The sequence below is a fragment of the Chanodichthys erythropterus genome, chromosome 4 (genome assembly GCF_024489055.1).
Source record: "Chanodichthys erythropterus isolate Z2021 chromosome 4, ASM2448905v1, whole genome shotgun sequence".
NCBI classification, from domain to species: domain Eukaryota; kingdom Metazoa; phylum Chordata; class Actinopteri; order Cypriniformes; family Xenocyprididae; genus Chanodichthys; species Chanodichthys erythropterus.
In genome coordinates this window covers 34942106-34962437 of record NC_090224.1, presented here as the reverse complement: position 1 = coordinate 34962437, position 20332 = coordinate 34942106, and positions in this window count along the sequence as shown.

The window sequence follows — 20332 nt, the reverse complement described above, 5'->3', positions numbered from 1 at the left end:
GTTACCATTTTTCATTGTTCTTACCTCTCTTGACTCTCTTCTGACAATGAGCTAAATATGTGTGCAATGGTATTATTTCTAGGGCTGTTAACACTACCATTGAAATGTCTAGGATTTTTTTAATGAAAAATGTTTGGAATAATGTAGATATTTGAGAAGTCTCTAATAGGCTACATTAATTTGATCAAAAACTACAGTAATAACAATAATATTGTGAAATATTATTTTAAAATAACTGTTTTCTATTTGAATATATATTTTGAAATGTAATTTATTCCTGTTTGCAAAGCTGAATTTTCAGCAGTCGTCAGTGTCACATGATCCTCCAGAAAGCATTCCAATATGCTGATTTGCTGCAAAGAAACATTATTATTATTATTATTATTAATGTTGAAAACAGTTGTGCTGCTTAATATTTTTGTGGAAATACGAATAGAAAGTGTCAAAGAATAGCATTTATTAAAAATAAATGATGAAATTATACTTTTTTTTTTTTTAATTTAATGTGTGCTTGCTGAATAAAAGTATTAATTTCTTAAAAAAATATATTATAGACCCCAAACTTTTGAACGTTATGCATGTGTAACATATTTGTATGTCATTACCATGTATTCATTATAACATAGAAATATTAATGGAAACAGCAACAGAGGACTAATGCACAGACAACTTTAAACATGTAAGATTAAGCCCATAAAGTATGGGGGAAGTTATTTTATTATTTGGCAATAATTGCACAATATGTATTTTGAAAAGAAACTGAATTTGTTCATACATTAATGCATTAACAAAAAACAATCAATTGAAAGCCCTACAATCAGAATTATTATGTAAAGCAGTAGTTGAATTTCATAGTAAAAATTCTGTTCTCAATGACTATTTGATTCTGAAATTCAAGCCAAAATTCCCTAAAGAAGTCAACTTAACTTTGTCCAAGCTCTCCAACTTAAGCTCATATCCCGTTTCCAGCAAAGAGGTCACAGGATCAAGCTTTGCCTTAATGATTATATTCACCAGCCAGTCTCAAACTAAAGGAAACAGATGAGGGCATCGGTACACAATTAAAACCCTTTCTGGGTAACATGCGAAAACGTGACCCCAACTACCTGTGGACTCACAGAGGGATTCGAGTTTAATGTGAGTCCTCCTGCTCCTGATGGATAACCCGAATCATTCTAGAGATGTCATACCAGTCATAAATACAACAACAATAACCTGAACCAGATGCACACCATCATTTCCAGTCATAAACCGCCAAAACTGAGCCCCGGCTTGAGGTATGACCACTTGCCCTGTAGTCTTTGAATAGACTGTTTGTAATTAGACCCATATCTCACTGATCATTTATGTGCAGGCTGAGTGGCATTTGTAGTCATGCACATGTTTCTCATTGTGTTTTCCAACAATGAATCTGTAAGGGAACTATTAATGCATCTGATTCAGGAATGAAGCATGGCCTCAGCAAGTTTTGGAGCTTTAATATGACATGCCCCTTTGATAATGGAGAGGCTGTTCCTGAAGACCTTTGTAACCAAGTGAGGCTGCTTTTGTTATTGAGAAGTGAAAGACCAGGGACATATTTCTGAGCTGTTTGTTCAGTGATGTGCATGCCCCTATATTTTTGTCCAATATTTCTCTTGGAGCAGTCCCAGGACTGGCTGAAAACCCTCAGCAGGCCCCATGCAGAGTGAAATTTAACAAAGGAAAAATCAGCTCATGTTCAGCTCATGCTTTTCAATAAGGAGGAAATAGTATGTTATCTGATGAACCTCAGGCATATTCTTACTCTACTGTTTTGATTTTCATTATCTTTTTTAAAATGCCTTACTGGGATAGTTCACCCTACAGTGAAAATTCTGTTATCATTTACTTATCTTCATGTTATTCCAAACCTGTATGATTTCTGCGGATAATTTGAAAAATGTTGGTAAACAAAACATTTTGGTCAACGTTGCTTTACCCTGTATGAACAACAACAACAAAACCTCACTTGAGACATTTCTCAAAATATCTTCTTTTATATTTCACAGAATAAAGAAAGTCATACAAGTTTAGAAAAAGAAAATGATGACAGAATTTTAATTTTTGGATTAACTGTACTTTTAAACATATTTGTTGAGACTGTGGCACAAATATCAAACAAATGTATTTAACCCTCTGGTCCTCTTTGGTCAAAAATGACCGAAAATGACAGAATATATATATATATATATTTTTTTTTTTTTTTGCTTCATCGGAATGGGATGACACTTCGAGACTTTTATCACATTAGCTTTGTCAACACTCAAAAAAATAATGGACATTATTCAGATATGTTAAAGAAAAAAAAAAAAACAACCCCCCCAAAAACAAACAAACAAACAAACAAACAAAAACTAACAAATAAACAAAAAAACATAATTGGCTCCTTCGTATATGACCAACATAGGAAATCAATGGGAAATACAAAAAATACGAAAACTCAGAGAATCTTTTGGTGGTACAAACTAAAATTCAGCCACTGTGCAGAAAAAAAGTGCACAGCAATGAAGGGGTGGCACTCTAAAAAGAGTGCAAAATAAACATAATTTTGCAATAATATTCCTAAAGAAAATGTTTTTATTGAATTTTGATGTTGTGTAACAAAATGTGTTCAGGTTTAACTGTAGTAAAATGAATGCAAAAACTGACACTTAAAATTAACATTTCAAACAAACACAAAAAATAAAATAAAAAAGGTCTTTGAGAATGTCTAAGTTTAAAACCAAATCCACAACTTAATAAAAATAAGCATTTATGCCTAGAAACCACTTGAGAATTTATGAGCCACTTTATATAAGACTATAGGAATCTAGTGGTTACACCATGGCATTACAAGTTTTTCTTTTTTACTTCCACCAGATGGCACTAATCTACCTTGATTTCAAATGCCTTGTCTCTATTTAACCATGGAATACTGATTTAATTAAAAAAAAAAAAAAAAATATATATATATTTTCTAATATATATATATATATATATTAGAAAATAATTGTGTATTATTTTCAATGGGTAAAAATAGCAAAAAAAAATTGTATAAATATTGCATAATATCATAAAATACCATCTCAATTTTATATTAATAATATTAATCAAAAAATATTATTGAACAAAAATATATTACATTAGTTTTATTTATATACTATTATAGTATTTATCAATATTTTAAATTGGTTGGGGGGGTAAACCGGGTTGTGTCAACAGACGATGATCATGCATCGCCGATAGCCGATAGCATCAAATTTTGGCAATATTAAGAGGATTTGGCATTTCCAATTAATGTAGGCATGATACATTCTTCTAGTCTATTATTATTAATATTAGGTTAGGCTACTTTTATTATTAAATGCCCCGTGAAAATTTCATAGTGCATCACCGCATAACTGACGTGCTCTGAGGATAATAAAAGATTAGGATTAGTTTTAACATTTTATGCAACCGGCCCCTGGTCTTTTTTCTTTGCTTTGAGGATATGGGGATATCATGTAACTTATCCATTGGCATTTGCCTAATTTGACAAGCTTCTACTAACAGATAAATTTGCACCAAAATACTTTAGAGCAGGGTCCCTCAAATCTGGCCCTGGAGAGCCACTGCCCTGCTCAAACCCTAAACAAACTCACCTGTTATTTTAGTAACCCTAAAGACTGTGATTAGCTTGCTCAGGTGTCTTTGATTAGGGCTGGAGCTAAAAATCCCCAGGGCCGGATTTGAGGAACCCTGCTGTAGAGTTTAACAGGCCACTTTTATGTTGCTATCCTATGCATAATTATAGTTAGAAGCAACTAGTTAGATGCATTTTACTACTTGCATTTATCATTGATTTAGTTTGCTGTCTGAGACCCAATCAAAACCTGCAGGCCATTTTTGGGTCATGATCCATCAGTTCAGCCACTGCTGAATATATATCACATTTGAAGAGCCTGTATACAAATACACAGACTTACAATAGCAAGTTTTTGGTTTATTCAAACTTAGGACAAATGCTTTCACAACATAAACTGTGGTGTATTGTTTTGCTTGACATACCACATACTCAAACATGATAAAGCGAACAGTGGATTACTCAAGTTTACATCTCATCTGCAATTCACCACAATGTTGACACTGAACTTGCAGAAAATCCTTGCAGGCTGAATTCTCTGAAATGCTAACAAATCCTCAGGAAAAACATTATGGTACTATAACTAAATCACATCCAATTAAAGTTTTACAAGCAGCGGTTTGAATGCTTGCAGAACGTGAACAAAGGTCATGCAATGTCTGGATGAATTTGGGCTGAATAAAGCCTCTCCACAAATATGTAAGCAAACACTTTTGGGAAAAGCCACAGAAACAAGTTACATGAATTTGTGAGAGGGGCGAGACTTTTCAACACACTGCACATTTCTCAATCTGGGGCATGACATGTCACATGAAGTTCTCTCAGGTTGGTGTGATGCATGAGATGAGACCTGAAACCTTTGGCACGGTAATCAAAGGGCTGATCTAACTAGAGACTACATACCAACTCAAAGGCGCCAAGTGTAACTGATATTTGATTGAGGTGGACTGCTGAGGGATGCTTACCGAGTGAGCTAAAATTATTACGTGATGCACACATATCACAAAATCAGAATATCTCAATCTCACAAAGTAACATGACTGACATGCTCTCCAAGCCAACCATGTGAAATAACATAGAATTAGCTACCCAGTTATGATGGTTTCCAAAACAGAAGTAACATGTTTGCACAACCACTTTGGTTCAACCATATAGGATTCTTGTTAATAATCTGAGACGCATGTGATGGAATATTAACTTCTGCTAAGTTCCAACCACTCAAGTTTGAGATCATGTTTGCGAATGTTCTTTGGAACTATGCACTGTAAAGAATTGCCAGGAATTTAAAGTAGTCAGAAATTTACTGTGAAATTAAAGCATGCATTTCTTACAATTTTCAACAGCAAAATGATGCTAACATCACAGTAATTTACTGCTCTTGTTTTGTGAATTCACATGATTGTCTTTAACCAGGCACTGTAAGAAATGATATTGTTTACCACTGTAATTGTTTTGAAGTCACCATAATGGTAATCAGTGTTCCGTTTGCTTGGTATCTTGGATCTTGTATAATCATATTAAAATTTGTGATCTAGCCAAGTCAGAAGTGTTACAAATGAAAACATTTGAGATGAAACACTATCACTCATGATCAACGACCAGCTGGACCATTTTTATGATTTGATCTGATCACAAAAACTGGTGATGGTAGACTCAAACGGATATGTTAAACAATTAATGAGTGATGTTACAAATAACAATTTATATTTGAGCAAATTGTGGGGATACAATTACAATTTGATGACGTTACTACCACAGACCCTGAATAACCCCAAAAAGATATAAATATCACAGTAGTAATATATGACTGTTGTTCAGTACATTGCCTCAATCAAAAACTGGAACAATGACTGATAATATTTCAAAGTGATTTCAGTCATTTTGACAGACAATAAACATTATATTCACCTGCTTTAGAATCATTCCAGTAAACACTGCTAATATGATTAGATGTGAAAAAGGGGAGTGCATTCCAGTGAATTATTCATGGGATATATAGTAAATTCAATAAACAGCTGACCACAAATGCACAGAATACGTTGTCTTTTCTCATACTGTTACTGCGGAATACAAAAGGGGGAAAAAAAGAGAAAATAACCATGAGGAAAATAATGCAGTGTGGCGAGCAGGGCGGGCGAGAGCTCCGGGAGCATAAAAGGAGGAGCGACTACAGTGAAGGACAAGAGAGGACCAGGCCTGGACTTTATTTTATGTTTTATTATGTTTGTGTGGCCGACAGACGTCCGCGAGGGTCTGCCGGCATTACTTTCGTTTGTTCTTTGTTTATTTTATATTAAAGTTTGGTTCAACGTTCGCCGGTTCCCGCCTCCTTCTTCCCACATCTACTAACCTCGTTACATGCAGCTCTTGCCATAGATATTCTTGTTAAACCACCTCACATTAAAATAGACTAACAAACGATACGTTATTCTCCTGATGTCTGAAAATAAAACATGAAGGAAATTGTACAGCTCATTCAGTCAAACTGACGGATAAGGATTATTTGTAGCACAACCTTGATTTGAAATGATTTGTTTCAGTCTTTTTGAGTGGAATGTCCCCAAACCAGAAGTGCCTCCCATAATTTAAAATGCAGTGCATTAGGAAAAAGGTGGATAGAAATACAATCTTTGTATTCATGTTGTTACAAACATTTTGTTAAGTGTTTAAAATGCTTTCTTTCATTTCAAATTTAATTATTAGATTTAATTATTTAAAATACACTGTAAAACTCAATCCCCCGCTTTCACAAAGAAGGTTTAAGCTAGTCCTAGACTAAAATGCATGTTTGAGCTGTTTTAACTGAAAGCAACTTGCACTGACATATCTGAAATATGTCAGAGTCATTGTTTTGTCTCAAGATGCACACCAGTAATGTTTTTTTTTTTCAGGCCAATAAGTTCAGAATAATTAAAACATTCAAACGTATTACCTAAAAACATTTAAGTAAACTCATTTTTTTTTTTTTTTTTTTTAAGTTAGTAGAGCTTAAATTGCAGCGATTCACAGGGTCTACTCTTCACCGCAATGGTAACCCTACAAAACTAACAGAACAAACCAGAAATCCCAACATAACACAACATTAAACACTAACTTTTGTCTCCCTATGTAAATCTTGTGCAAAATAACAAACAAAATAACACTTCATTTCAACATTTATTTATACAGTCTGATGCAAGGCATGCTGGGAAGTAGAAATCTGCTGCAACTCAATCATATTAAGTTTACTACAATGAAATTTTGAGTTCACACAAATTTTTTCTATTAAGTACAATGAACTTTCCTTATTTTTTGAGTGAAAAACTTATTTCATTTAATTAATGATTATTTTTTCGAATTGTGAAAAGGTTTTCTTGGAGTTTCATCTAGTATGTTAGAACAACAACAGCAACAAAGCTTACTGACTAACAGTCATGAGGGTCTGTGAGGATTCTGTGATATAACAAGGTGTTCACGACATGTTGGAATAACTGTAATTACAGGATGACAAATATGAGCTGTTAAAAAGTTTAAAATTTCACAAATTATGACCTTTTACAAAGACACGAGCACCTTTAACAAATCTGAATCCTGTAATTATGGTAATCCCAACATGATGTGAATGCACCATAAATTCCCCATTCATGGTTTTCTCATGACGACAAAATGGCTTCCTTCATTTTGGTTAAATGACACTTACTCTCAATTGCATTTTTTAAAATATTTTTGAAATAACGTAAAAGATTCAGTGGAAAATAAAAAACAAGCGTCATGTCATTGGCCAATGTCCTTTCAGCAATTTCCTGTTTAATAAAGAACTTCTGGAGTTATGCACTGACTGCATATGCATCTACTGTAGCTCTACGTTCAGTTGAGAGTGTAGACATATGTTGCACAAGTTGCTTTAAACATTTGTAATCTTGAGATCCACTTTAACCACTACAAGAGGATATTGACTTCAGCCTTTAAGAGCTCTGAGAACAGCCAAGGTCTCTTTAAGAGGTGCCAGGCTGTATTCAGTTGCTGTATTCAATCTTGTGTGTCATGCTTAAATACAGTAAAGGGCAATAAAAATAGAAGTTAATCAAGACTTAATGTCAACATTTTGTTAAAAGGTCAAAAGGTTATGCTTTTTAAATACCATAACAGTCAACTCAGAGCAAGACATTGCGCTCACGCTACGTCATTGGGATTGATCTGTTTATGTTGGTCCATGCTGCTGTTTTGACTGTCCTTCCTGGTTTTGGAGAAACAGTAAACAGACGTCATTGGCTACTCATCTCAGGGCTTTCTGGAGTTCAGAAACGAGAGGAGTGAAAGAAATGCAGATCATTTTGAGAAATGAAACTGCTTGGGTTTAACGTTGAACTCAACATATTTGGGCTGCAGTTTAGATAAGATGAGTGGGCCACACAAGATGTGCAACTGTATGTTTTCTTTTATGTAATACTTAAAGGATTGTGTGTTTGTAATGTTTATTTACTACTCCAAGGAATATTAGTAAAAGAACATGTTATGTCTGTAATGAGACCTGTTCGTAAAGGGATAATTCACCTCGGAAATGAAAATTATGTCATTATTTACACACTCTCCGTTTGTTCCAAACCTGCATGACTTTCTTTCTTCTGTGGAACATAAAAGATGATATTTTGAAAAATGTCTCAGCCTTTTTTTTTTTTTTTTAAGGATTTAGAGTTGTTTTTGGACCACATTTATTTTCAATGTGTGGATAAAAACACTTAAGTGGTTCAACATATTTTCTTTATGGTAAGATTATGCTTTTATTCTGTAGAATTACAGTAAAACATACACATCCACAGAAATATGCACTCTTTACGAGGCCATGCAGGGCCCATAAAGCTGCTGGGTCTGATTTCCACTCGACTCTGGTGCCATTAGGAAGTTGTTAAATAGAGATACACAAAGAGGGCATGGTCCAAGTCAGCACTGATGTAATACAAGGTAGCTGCTGATGTCATTTTAAAAGAAATCTGTATAAATCTGAAGTTTTGCTTAATAAGAACGTGTCTGAGTACTGAGGACTTCAGGGAAGGAAGTTTTAACCTTCAGAAACTGACCTTACATCATGATTTGGTGGGCCAAAACTATAAAAGTCACTCATTTATTCATCAAATATCTGCAAATCTGTTTACACACCTGCATAAAGCATAGAATAGGGTGTGTCTCTATATAAAAATGTAAACTTTAATTTTAACAGTTACGTTACTAGGTTAGATCAGATTTTCTCTCAGATCATAAGAAAAAAAAAAAAACGCATTTATCTAAATGTTCATAAACAATTGCAACCAAAGTTAAAATGCTTTATAATATTTGCAGATTCCTAGTTACATCTGAAATTGGTTGTTTTTCATAATGTTTTATTGCATTATATGTTCAAAAAGTGTAACAATGAATATATAAGTATTAAAACTGAGGTTACAATTATTTATGAATGCATATAATGCATTATAAAGTGCATTACAAGGCATAATTAAAAATAAAAGTAAAAAATAATTTTTGTAATGCATTATATTATATATATATAAAAGCTTTAAGTTAAATGTTACCAAAGAGTCTTATGTCTCATATTAGGATTTGAATAGAGCTTTTAATAAAAAAAAAAAAAAAAAAAAAATCAAGTAAGGGAGCCAGTGCAATTGTAACACGCTAAATTTAAACTAAAATATTTTTTATATATTATTTTCAAGTTTGCTGTCTTTGAATTTAAACATACATTGCCATTCAAATGTCTGGAGTCACTAAATTTTTTTTTATTTAAAAAAAGAAATACTTTTATTCAGCAAGGAAGCATTAAATTGGATCAAAAGGGACAGTAAAGTCTGTTACATCATTACAAACCACAGTTGTGTTTGGACACAGGAACCATTAAACAAACCTCTTCATGAGGTCTACGTGACACACGTTTGACATGTGACTGTGTTTTCAAGTTCAAGAGAGGAAGTCACAACTACAAACTGAGCTTTCTCCAGATTCACTGTTTATAATAGGCTGACACAAAGTGTGTTTTGTTGTGGAAAACAAAAAGTGACGAAATAATGTAATTTTATAGTAAACATTACATGATCAGACAGGATGTGGCAAAGAAAACAAAAGATAGTGATCTTTGACCCCACTAGACCCAAGGTCAAGTGTAGTCAGGGCAAAATCCGGTACATCCTGCCGTCAAAGTCTTGAAAAGCAGGCAATCTGAGGTCACGCACACACAAATCACTTTCATTACATGCAAACAGTGAGTAAAAGGGAATTTCTAAAGGTCTAGAATTACATAATGTCTTAAGCATAATGTCTTTCATATTGAAAAAAATAAGTTTTTAATTGTATTGAATATGTGTAAAATCTCAAAGTATATTTTAATGTAATAAAAAGCAACTTAAGTATACTTAAAAGGAATAAACTAGCATGACTATTTGGTAACACTTTATTTTACAATGTCATTGTTACACATGCTACATATAGTTACTGTAGTGATAACTAGAAATTATGCAAAAATACATGCAATTAATCTTAAACCAAACCCTCACCCTAAACCATGCAGTTAATTATTATTACATTGTATTAAATATATAATTACACTGTATTAAAAAGTAAACTATGTAATAATAAAAACTTTTACTTTAAAGTACATTTTAAATCATTATTAATAAATATTTTGTTGTGTTTTAAAGAAATACATTAAAATGTGTTAACTAACATAAATCACATGTAAACAACTTGATTGTAATTTTAACTGTAGTATATTATTCAATATTACATTTAAAGTTAATATATTTTAAATGCACTAACTTCATCATTACAAATGCGTAATTACTGTACAAATACCTTTTACAAATACTTGTTAGTATATTTGACATTGTCTTTAAAACATCATTATGAAATTACATATAAAAAATTACTTGAATGTGTTAAAAAAGCACTTTAAAGTTCTGATATACAATTAAACAATAATACATTTCATTAATTGTAGTAGTTAACATGTAATTAAGTGTCTGAAAACATTACATTCAGTTCACACTTAAGTATATTATTTTAGGTAACACTTTATTTTACAGTGTCATTGTTACATATGTTACATGTATTTACTGTAGTAATAACTATGAATAATTATGTGCAATTAACCCTAAACCAAACCCTCATCCTAACCCAAACCCTATAGTAAGTACATGAAGTTAATTGTCATTACTCAGTACTTAAATGGATACACTGTGACACGTTAAAATAAAGTGTAAACTTCTTTTATTATTTCTGTAATAAGTACTCTTGGTAACACACTTTTTTACAGTGTCCTTGCCACATATGTTGTATATAGTAATTACAGTAAATTATGCATAAACACATCCCTATTCCTAATCCTACATAATGTCTTAAGCATAATGTCTTTCATGGTGTTTTTTGAAAAAAGAAGTGTTTAATTGTATTGAATATGTGTAAAATCTCAAAGTATATTTTATAGAGTAATTACAGTAAATTATGCATAAACACATCCCTAATCCTAAACCTATATTAAGTACATAGTTAATTAATATTACTCAGTACTTAATGTGTAAATACACGGTAACAAGCACACCTTAAAATAAAGTAACCATACTCTATTTTTTTTTAAGTATGCTACTTCTCTTTTAAATTGATAGTTGTCATTGCCTTGTGAATCTGTAGTTATATTTCAAGATCAAGGCAAGAACCAAGTCATGTTCACTGTTACTGACATCAAACCTATGCCAGATTTGATTAGAAACCTATATAATGATGTAGAGAGATTTGAACGTTAATAATGACTGCATTTCTAATTAATTTTAATTATTGTAATTCTAAATTTGAGAATTAAATAATAACAGCATGCCAGTTTGCAATGACATAAGGGTGAGTAAATAATGATCGAATTTTCATTTATTTGTGTGTGAACAACACCTTTAAGTAATAGAAAGGTTACTGTTCAGAAGTGAGTTTCAGAAGCCCCTCACTTCATAAGACAGATCCAGTTCCGATTACACAGCTGCAAGACATGTGTTTCTAAAAATAGACATTGAAAACAACCCATTTCATTCATAAACACACTCAGTCAGCTGTGTTGACAGGACTGGAGACTATAGCATAATTTCATGAATGTACCCAGTGCCCTTGCAGACAGGAGATTCAGGGACATGTTCATACAGACAGAGGGTGTGTCTTTGCCTTGAGCTGACCCTGTCCATCCCCTCGTGTGACGTTCTTTGTTTTCCTGCCATTGTGTGTTTGCTAAGGAGGAACGTTCTAAAATTGGCTTTTTGTTTGAGAGTTTACTCAACAGCGTGGTTTCCTTTCATTGCCCGTGCCATTCCACAGTTATTGATACATCTTTAAAATTAGTCAACCAAACAGGAACCTGTGCGGATGAAAATTGGGATGCTCAGAGTGGGTGGATATCTTCCTCCCCTGGTTTATTTTTATACCGTGGAGCATCCAGTTTCATAACATCTCATATTCCAGTTGTTATCTGGGCATGTGGAAATCATGTATGACATACTGCCCGTGTAACATGACCTTTCCACTAAATACCCTCTAACGGCTCCCGTGGGAACCGCTTGCGACTCGGCCCCCTCGTATAAAACATGATGTAATGTTTGCATAGGCTGTAATGTGTAATGAACTTGCTGAAGTTCTTGATTTCTTCATAAATAACTGCTTTACAGTCAGTCTTATCTGGCAATGAGCTTGTGGCAGATGGATTTCAGCTTAGTGGTGAGGATGTCGGCGATTTCCAGGTGAATGAGAAGTTTCCAGAAAGTAAAAGCAGAACAATACAACTTGCGTTGACTCTTAGAAGTTAGAACAGTGCTGACATCCGGAGCTGCACACGGATTTGTGTCGGGCCAGACTTGCTCCAGGCCTCCATGCTCGGCCTTTTATGAAAGTGGTAACGCTTTAGTTTAGGGTCTAGTTCTCACTAGTTGCTTATTAGCATGCATATTACTAGGATATTGGCTGTTTATTAGTGCTTATAAAGCACATATTAAAGGCTTATTCTGCATGATCATATTCTACATCCCTTAATCCTACCCAATAGCTAAACTTAACAACTAACTTACTAAATATTAATTAGCAATAATTAGGATTTTATTGAGGCAAAAGTTGTAGTTAATAGAGAGTTAATAGTGAGAAGTGTGAGTAAATTATGTTTTGAGTTGTAAATGTCTCATAATGTCTTGCTCAGTAAAAGTAAAGGTCCCATGAATGTATGGCTGTTTGGTTAAGACCTCTGTTGTTTTTCAGGTCTTTTACTGTACAAACCATAATGTTACCCTGGTAGCCATAGACAGTGTTGGGGAAAGTTACTTTTAAAAATAATGCATTACAATATTGCTTTACTTCCGAAAAAAGTAACTAATTGTGTTAGTTGCTTGATTCACATCTGTACAGTAGAGGGCGCGGCTCAAACAAACCCTTCATCTGAGCTGCCATTCTGGATTAGAAGAATAGGATACAGGAGAAGGAAGTTCAATACTCTTAATTCTAAATTTAATCTAAAGTCATTTTTGCTTATTAGCATGGTTGAATTAGAAGGTCAGCGGCAAAGACATTGGTTAATAAAGTGAGATTAAATACATAAAGTATATTTGTGTAATTTAATATACTTAATTATTACAGGTTTGCATACAATTCTGAGATTGCATTTTACTGTTTTTATTCATTTTGAGGAATACTGAATGTTTTTGTGCAGCTGAGTTGGGTAAATGCATGTTCACAATTAGTCTAGAACTACAATACCCATCATGTTTACGCACACGGACAGGAGAGCTGTCAATCAATAAATGTGAAAAAGTAACTTGCCCTAATTATCTGAAAAAGTAACCTAGATATTTAGTTGTAAATTGAAAAAGTAATGCATTACTTTACGAGTTACTTGGAAAAATAATCTGATTATGTAATTCACGCTACTTGTAATGCATTATTTTTATTGCATAATTAACAGTGGTAAGTTGTATACATATTTAAATTATATTGGGATAATATTCATATATGCTGATACATATAGTCACAAATGTGCGAAATAAAATGCAAGTCTCTTATTCTCACCAAGTCTGCATTTTTTCGATTAAAAATACAGTAAAAACAGTAATGTTGGGAAATACTAGTACAAATAAGTATAAAATGTAATTTTCCTTTTTAATATATATATATATATATATATATATATATATATATATATATATATATATATATATATATATATATATAATTATTTCTGAAGGATCATGTGATGCTGATGACTTCAGCTTTGCTATCACAAGAATAAAATATTACATTTTATAATATATTCAAATAGAAAAGTGTTATTTTAAATTAATATTTTACAATATTACTGTATTTTTGATCAAATAAATGCAAACTTGGTGAGCCTTCATTCAAATTCTTTAAGTATTCACAACGTTTGACTGGCAGTGTACTGTATATCTTTATGGGAAGCTTTACATCACTTATATAAATATAAAATTACATTTTTATTTTATTTTATTTTATTATTATTATTTTATTATTATTATTTTTTTTTTTTACAACCGCTATATCAGTATATGGTAACATTTTATTTTGATGGTCCCCTTTAGACATTCAGTAATGTTGCACCTAAATGTCAACTTTCATTAGAGTATTAGTAGACTGTTATCTTAATATATTCTAACTCTTTATTGTGATGGTTCTACAACAGACATTCTACTATATTTGCAAGTACATGTCAACATATTCTACTACCCCTTACAGTCTATTACTGCTCAACTGATACTCTAATGTGAGTTATAGACATGTAGGTGCAGAGTTACTTAGTCAACAGAATGTCTAAAGGGGGCCATCAGAAAAAAGTGCAACCCAATATATTATGGCTTTACTGTAGTGGTTGAAAATATGGTAACAATGGTATATTTTGTACAGGATTGTTTTAAAGGTGCCCTAGAATGCTTTTTCACAAGATGTAATATAAGTCTAAAGTGTCCACTGAACGTGTCTGTGAAGTTTCAGCTCAAAATACCCCATAGATTTTTTTTTAATTCATTTTTGTAACTGCCTATATTGGGGCATCATTAAATATTCGCGATTCAGGCTGCTTCCCCTTTAAATCCTCACGCTCCCCGCCCCCGAGCTTGCGACTCTAATACATTGCATAAACAAAGTTCACACAGCTAATATAACCCTCAAAATGGATCTTTACAAAATGTTCTTCATGCATGCTGCATGCATACATTGGATTATGTGAGTATAGTATTTATTTGGATGTTTACATTTGATTCTGAATGAGTTTGATAGTGCTAACATTGCACACCATTGGAGAGATTTATAAAGAATGAAGTTGTGTTTATGAATTATACAGACTGCAAGTGTTTAAAAATTAAAATAGCGACGGCTCTTGTCTCCGTGAATACAGTAATAAACAATGGTAACTTTAACCACATTTAACAGTACATTAGCAACATGCTAACGAAACATTTAGAAAGACAATTTACAAATATCACTAAAAATATCATGTTATCATGAATCATGTCAGTTATTATTGCTCCATCTGCCATTTTTCACTATTGTCCTTGCTTGCTTACCTAGTCTGATGATTCAGCTGTGCACAGATCCAGACGTTACTGGCTGCCCTTGTGTAATGCCTTGAACATGAGCTGGGATATGCAAATATTGGGGGCGTACATATTAATGATCCCGACAGTTACGTAACAGTCTGCGTTATGTTGAGATTCGGAGGTCTTTTAAACAAATGAGATTTATATAAGAAGGAGGAAACAATGGAGTTTGAGACTCACTGTATGTCATTTCCATGTACTGAACTCTTGTTCTTCAAGGTAAATTCAATTTTAAATTTTATGGCACCTTTAATGAGAAGCGTTTAGTCACACAGATTTTCCCTTTTCCATAAGCACTCATGTACCCACTCGGATAGAGGTAGATGTGGGATAGCCAACCGCAGCGACTGCAGGGGTGAAGAGGAAGAACAACAGTTTGGGAAAACTGTAAAACAAATTCCAGTTTTCCTGATTCCTGCTCAGGAGTGGTCCCAATATCGGCACTCCATCCGACCCCTTTGCTTCCTGAGATTTCCTGCCTACTCCCAAGCCCATCCGCTCCCTGGCATGATCCGACTTGTTGCTCAGGCAGATCCGGACAGGGAGAAAGCAGGAAATTTATTTTCCATACGTCCAGAGCCCCCATCCTGCTCCCACAGAAAGTGGCATCAGAGCCTATCACATGCTATTTAAAGATGACCCAAAGTGTGCAAATGCCTTTCTGAATGTGAATTAGTGATGCTGGGAATGTTCACTGATAGCACTTCTGGAAAGTGCCACAGTCAGTATGGCACCACACACACTTCCTTGGCAACATCTTCCTTGGAGATTAAACTGACTTTTGGGGGATGATTCAAGACAGTAAAACACTATTTTTAAGTAAATATGTTTGTCTGAAGACATGATGAAATGTTCTTGTTTTAAGGGAAATCTATTCTCTACTTCAGTTACAGTAACTCCTCTATAAATAAACAAATAAACAAAAAATGCTGCTCCAGATTGTTCCAACTAATTTAGCCCCTGAGTTAAAATGATAATGCACATTCAAAATCAATACTAAAAACAAACCAAAAGCACAAAACCCAACAAAACAAACAAACCAAAACAAAGTGAAAGAAATGCAATAAAAAAACAACCAAAAGCAAACCAAAACCTAAACCAAAACGAATCAAAGTGAAACAAAAACAAAACAGAAACAAAAAACAAAATGTTGAGTACCCCACCTTGAGTTTTCATTTTATATGTTTTAGGTTTATTCATGTCTTTGTAACATTCTTTTGAAAAACACTGCAACAAGTTTGTAACCAATCATAAAAATTATGAAAATGAGTACTTACAAGTATGAAATGGGAACAGCAGGGAAAGCAGAATTTTTTTTAAATCAGTGGGGTTATAGTACTTTAAAGAGCCACCTCAGTGTGTGATGTTTAATGTGTGTGTATGTGTGTGTGAGTGAGAATGTAAGGATCTGATGGCAGTGGGGTGTGAGGTGGTTTTGACCCTCAGTATGCCCTCTCTGTGCCCCGCTGGAGAATCTGGACTCTGCTGCCTTTGGCACATGATGTGACAGAGTGAATACTGTACTCACACACGGAGACAAACACAGAGCAGAAGACTGGCTTGTATTCTGCCATGCTGGGCAACACATCCACAAGTGTCAACAGGAGAGAGCTGTTCAGAGGTATCAGCAGTTATGTAACACCCCATGAGAATGCGATCAATAGGTCAAAGAGAAAGACAGAGGACAGAGAGAGAGAGGGATGAAAGAGTGGGTTGTGTCCAGCGGCTATAACAAAGGAATGTTAAATATCTCATATGAGCCCTGTTATTACAATGATTTCCGTAGGATATAAATCTCTAGATACGTGATGATTTTATGAATGGTGGTTTAGTGGTTTAGAAACTATGATTTTATAAAAGTTTTTCAAGGGAATATTAAAGAGAATGAATCACATAAATATCACTACTACCTGACAGATTAAATAAATAAAATATAAAAATAATAATAAAAAATATATATATTTTAAATTGCATACAAATACATAAACTGGTGCTGTCAATCGATTAAATAATAACTAATTAATCACACATTTTTCTGTAATTAATCATGATTAATTACACCTAACATTAAAATTAATATATTCATATATTTTTATGTCATAATAATTTCACATTTAATCTCCAAATTAACGTAGATGCAACACAGACAAAAGACTTGAATAAAGTTATCATATACCTCACAGTCTTCACTGCATAAATTATGAATTAAATATAGATTAATCCTGATATTAAAGCTACAAAAGTGATTCAGTCAAGAGAAGTGAGTGATTTTCTCTTTGTATTTTGTTCTTTGACATCACAGTAGGCTAGCAGGTTTATTAGGCTGCTGTCACTTTAAGATCTGATTCACATGTCGCGGATCTGATACACATCTTCATGGTCATTTAAGACTTTATTTAACTCATTTAAGACTGTGTTTACGAGGATATTTGACAAAGCAGGCATTTTGGCATCCGTTTAAGTGTGAAAGAGAACGCCATCGACAAGGGGAGATACACAGATAGCGCGCCTGTACAGAATTATTTATTTATTTTTTTTGGCTCTTATCATACTTGATTGGTTTAATAGCACTTGAATGAATGACAGCATGATCATATAATCTAAATCTAGCTAAAGGGTGACGAAAAAAAAAAAAAAAAACAGATACTGCTTTAATTGAGTTTAATATTTTTAGCGCATTAAACTGAAAAAAATAATCGTATGCGTTAACACGTTAAATTTTGACAGCACTAAAATAACATTTAAAATAACATTCATAACACAATTACAATACACTATCTGTGGGGTATTTTGAGTTTTAGGTCAAAATACCCCACAGATCATTTTTATAGCTTGTTAAAATTGACACATTTTGTGTGTGTCACTTTAAATGCAAATGAGCTGGTGCTCCCGGCCCCCTTTCAAGAAGAGGTCGGAGCTTCAAGAGCTCATGCTCTGGCATACTGGCAACAACAAAACAGGACAATCTCACGCACTGAAAATGTCAGAAACTGTCAGTAGCGGTGTTTAGCCTTATGCTGGGTTCAGACTACATAATATTTTTGTCAGTTATGATAGTCACCGTGTCAGATTATATGATTTAGACTCCTAAACTTTTGTCATGTCATGGACAAGAAACATGTCAGACTACACATTGCTACTCGACCATCTTTAACGATGTGCATGCTTGTCAGAAAAGCCCAAAAGTGGACACATATCTGGATTGCATGGATATTTGCATTTCTTCCAAAGAGAAATGAGGTAGCATATGTTTTATTTAGCTTTTTTCACTCTGTCGCAGTAGTAAAAAAAAGCTTCATATTGGCACAATCAAATGAAAACAGTTAAAAAAAAAAACATTGTACACCTTTACGTCATGTTAAATTACACTAAATACATTACAGTTTTATTTATTTTTCTCCCTCAGAGCAATTAGTTCCAAAGCTCTGATGGTCAATGTATAACATCATTCATCCTACCGATTAAATCCACTCTATTCCATTAGGATCACAGTAATGCAATAATTATTCAAATATTTATGTGAATTATGGACAGAAGATCCTTGTAAACTACATGTTCTTCAGCTAATTTCCTGAGCAGAAATCTACCTGGTTCTGGAAGAGTTGCTTGGCATTGGGAATTTGGACCGAGATCAAGAGAAACAGACATCACAACTCCAACAGAAACCACTCAAAAACAGCATCTGGTAAGAATATTTAGCGCAGCTTTACTCTTTCTTTTTCTCTTTCACTTTTATCTCTCTTCCTCCATAAATATGGGTTCCTTCTGCTGTTAACACACATGCGAACAAATCCATCTCGACTTAGCAAAAACAAACATTTCTTTGATCATACTGGACAAAGATGAATAAATAACAGACACATTCGACTGTTTCAGTGACTAGTTCTGTTTTGTTCATAGTTTATTTAGACAAATCTGCCTCTCGGAAGAGGTTGAAATGCAATGTTAATTAACAAATCTCATATGTGCTTAAAGCAGCATCTTTTCTCATCTGGATCTCATGGTACTAAATAACTGTTCAGCACAATTTTAGAAGATGGCAAACATAATTCGAATGTAACGTCTTGTACTTTTACCCATAATTGTGTGACATCAGGATCAGGCACAGGATCCTGCCCAATCTTATCAAAAATCCCACCCTAGGAGTTCCTCCCTTTAAATAAACAAAACTCAGATATTAATAATACAACACAGAGTTTATATAACCTGAGAAACATAGGACTGGGCAACTGACGTCAGCCTGTTGGTTTTGTACCGTCTGACAGGACATCCTGCAGGTGTGGGTGGCTTACCTGGACTCCCGTCCTCTCCACAGGGGCCTTAGATTCAACACCCACCCCATCCGCTGCTTCAGCCGGGTCAGACCACTGCCAGCAGTGGGTGGTTCACCACAGACCTCCAGCGCTGGAAGTCTGGATCCAGTCTGCCAATTCAAAGACAGCAGGTATGAGATCAAACTCTTTGAGGTGCTTTTTAACTTTTTTTGTGCTCAGAAGAAGAAAGTAAGTACAAGTTTGGACATGAATGTGATAACCGAATATTCATTTTCATCAACTATACCTTTAAACCCACAACCCACTAGATAAGCAAGCATGCTAGGTATTGAGAAAGGGTCTGGATTGTCATTTGAGTCTCCAAGCTTCTGAAACAACATCACAGCTTACAGAAAAACTCGCTCTAGTGCAGTATTTCATCCTCTTTAACTGTACCTCCCAGCTCAATTATGGTGCCATTGGGACAGACTCCTCTGTACTACTCAAGCAGGATTTGAAGTCATGCTGTTATGGAATGAGGCACAAGGCAGAACCTAAAATTTGAGGTCTGTGTAAACTTAGAGAACAGGTATAGGCAGGTCACAACAGTCTAGATAAAAGAGAATCTACCAGCATTATTACTACTGTAGAAACATCATAGTGTCTGGATAAATAATTGTTCTCTCAGTTTTCCTCAATGACATTACAATGAATTAAAAGTGACCTATTATCCCCCTTTTTACAAGATGTAAAATAAGTACCCAACAGATAATACATAGCATGTTAAAATTGCCACTTTTTGGGGGTGAGCAAAAAACGAGACGTTTTGGTAACGCTTTAGATTACAGCCCGGAAAGTACTGC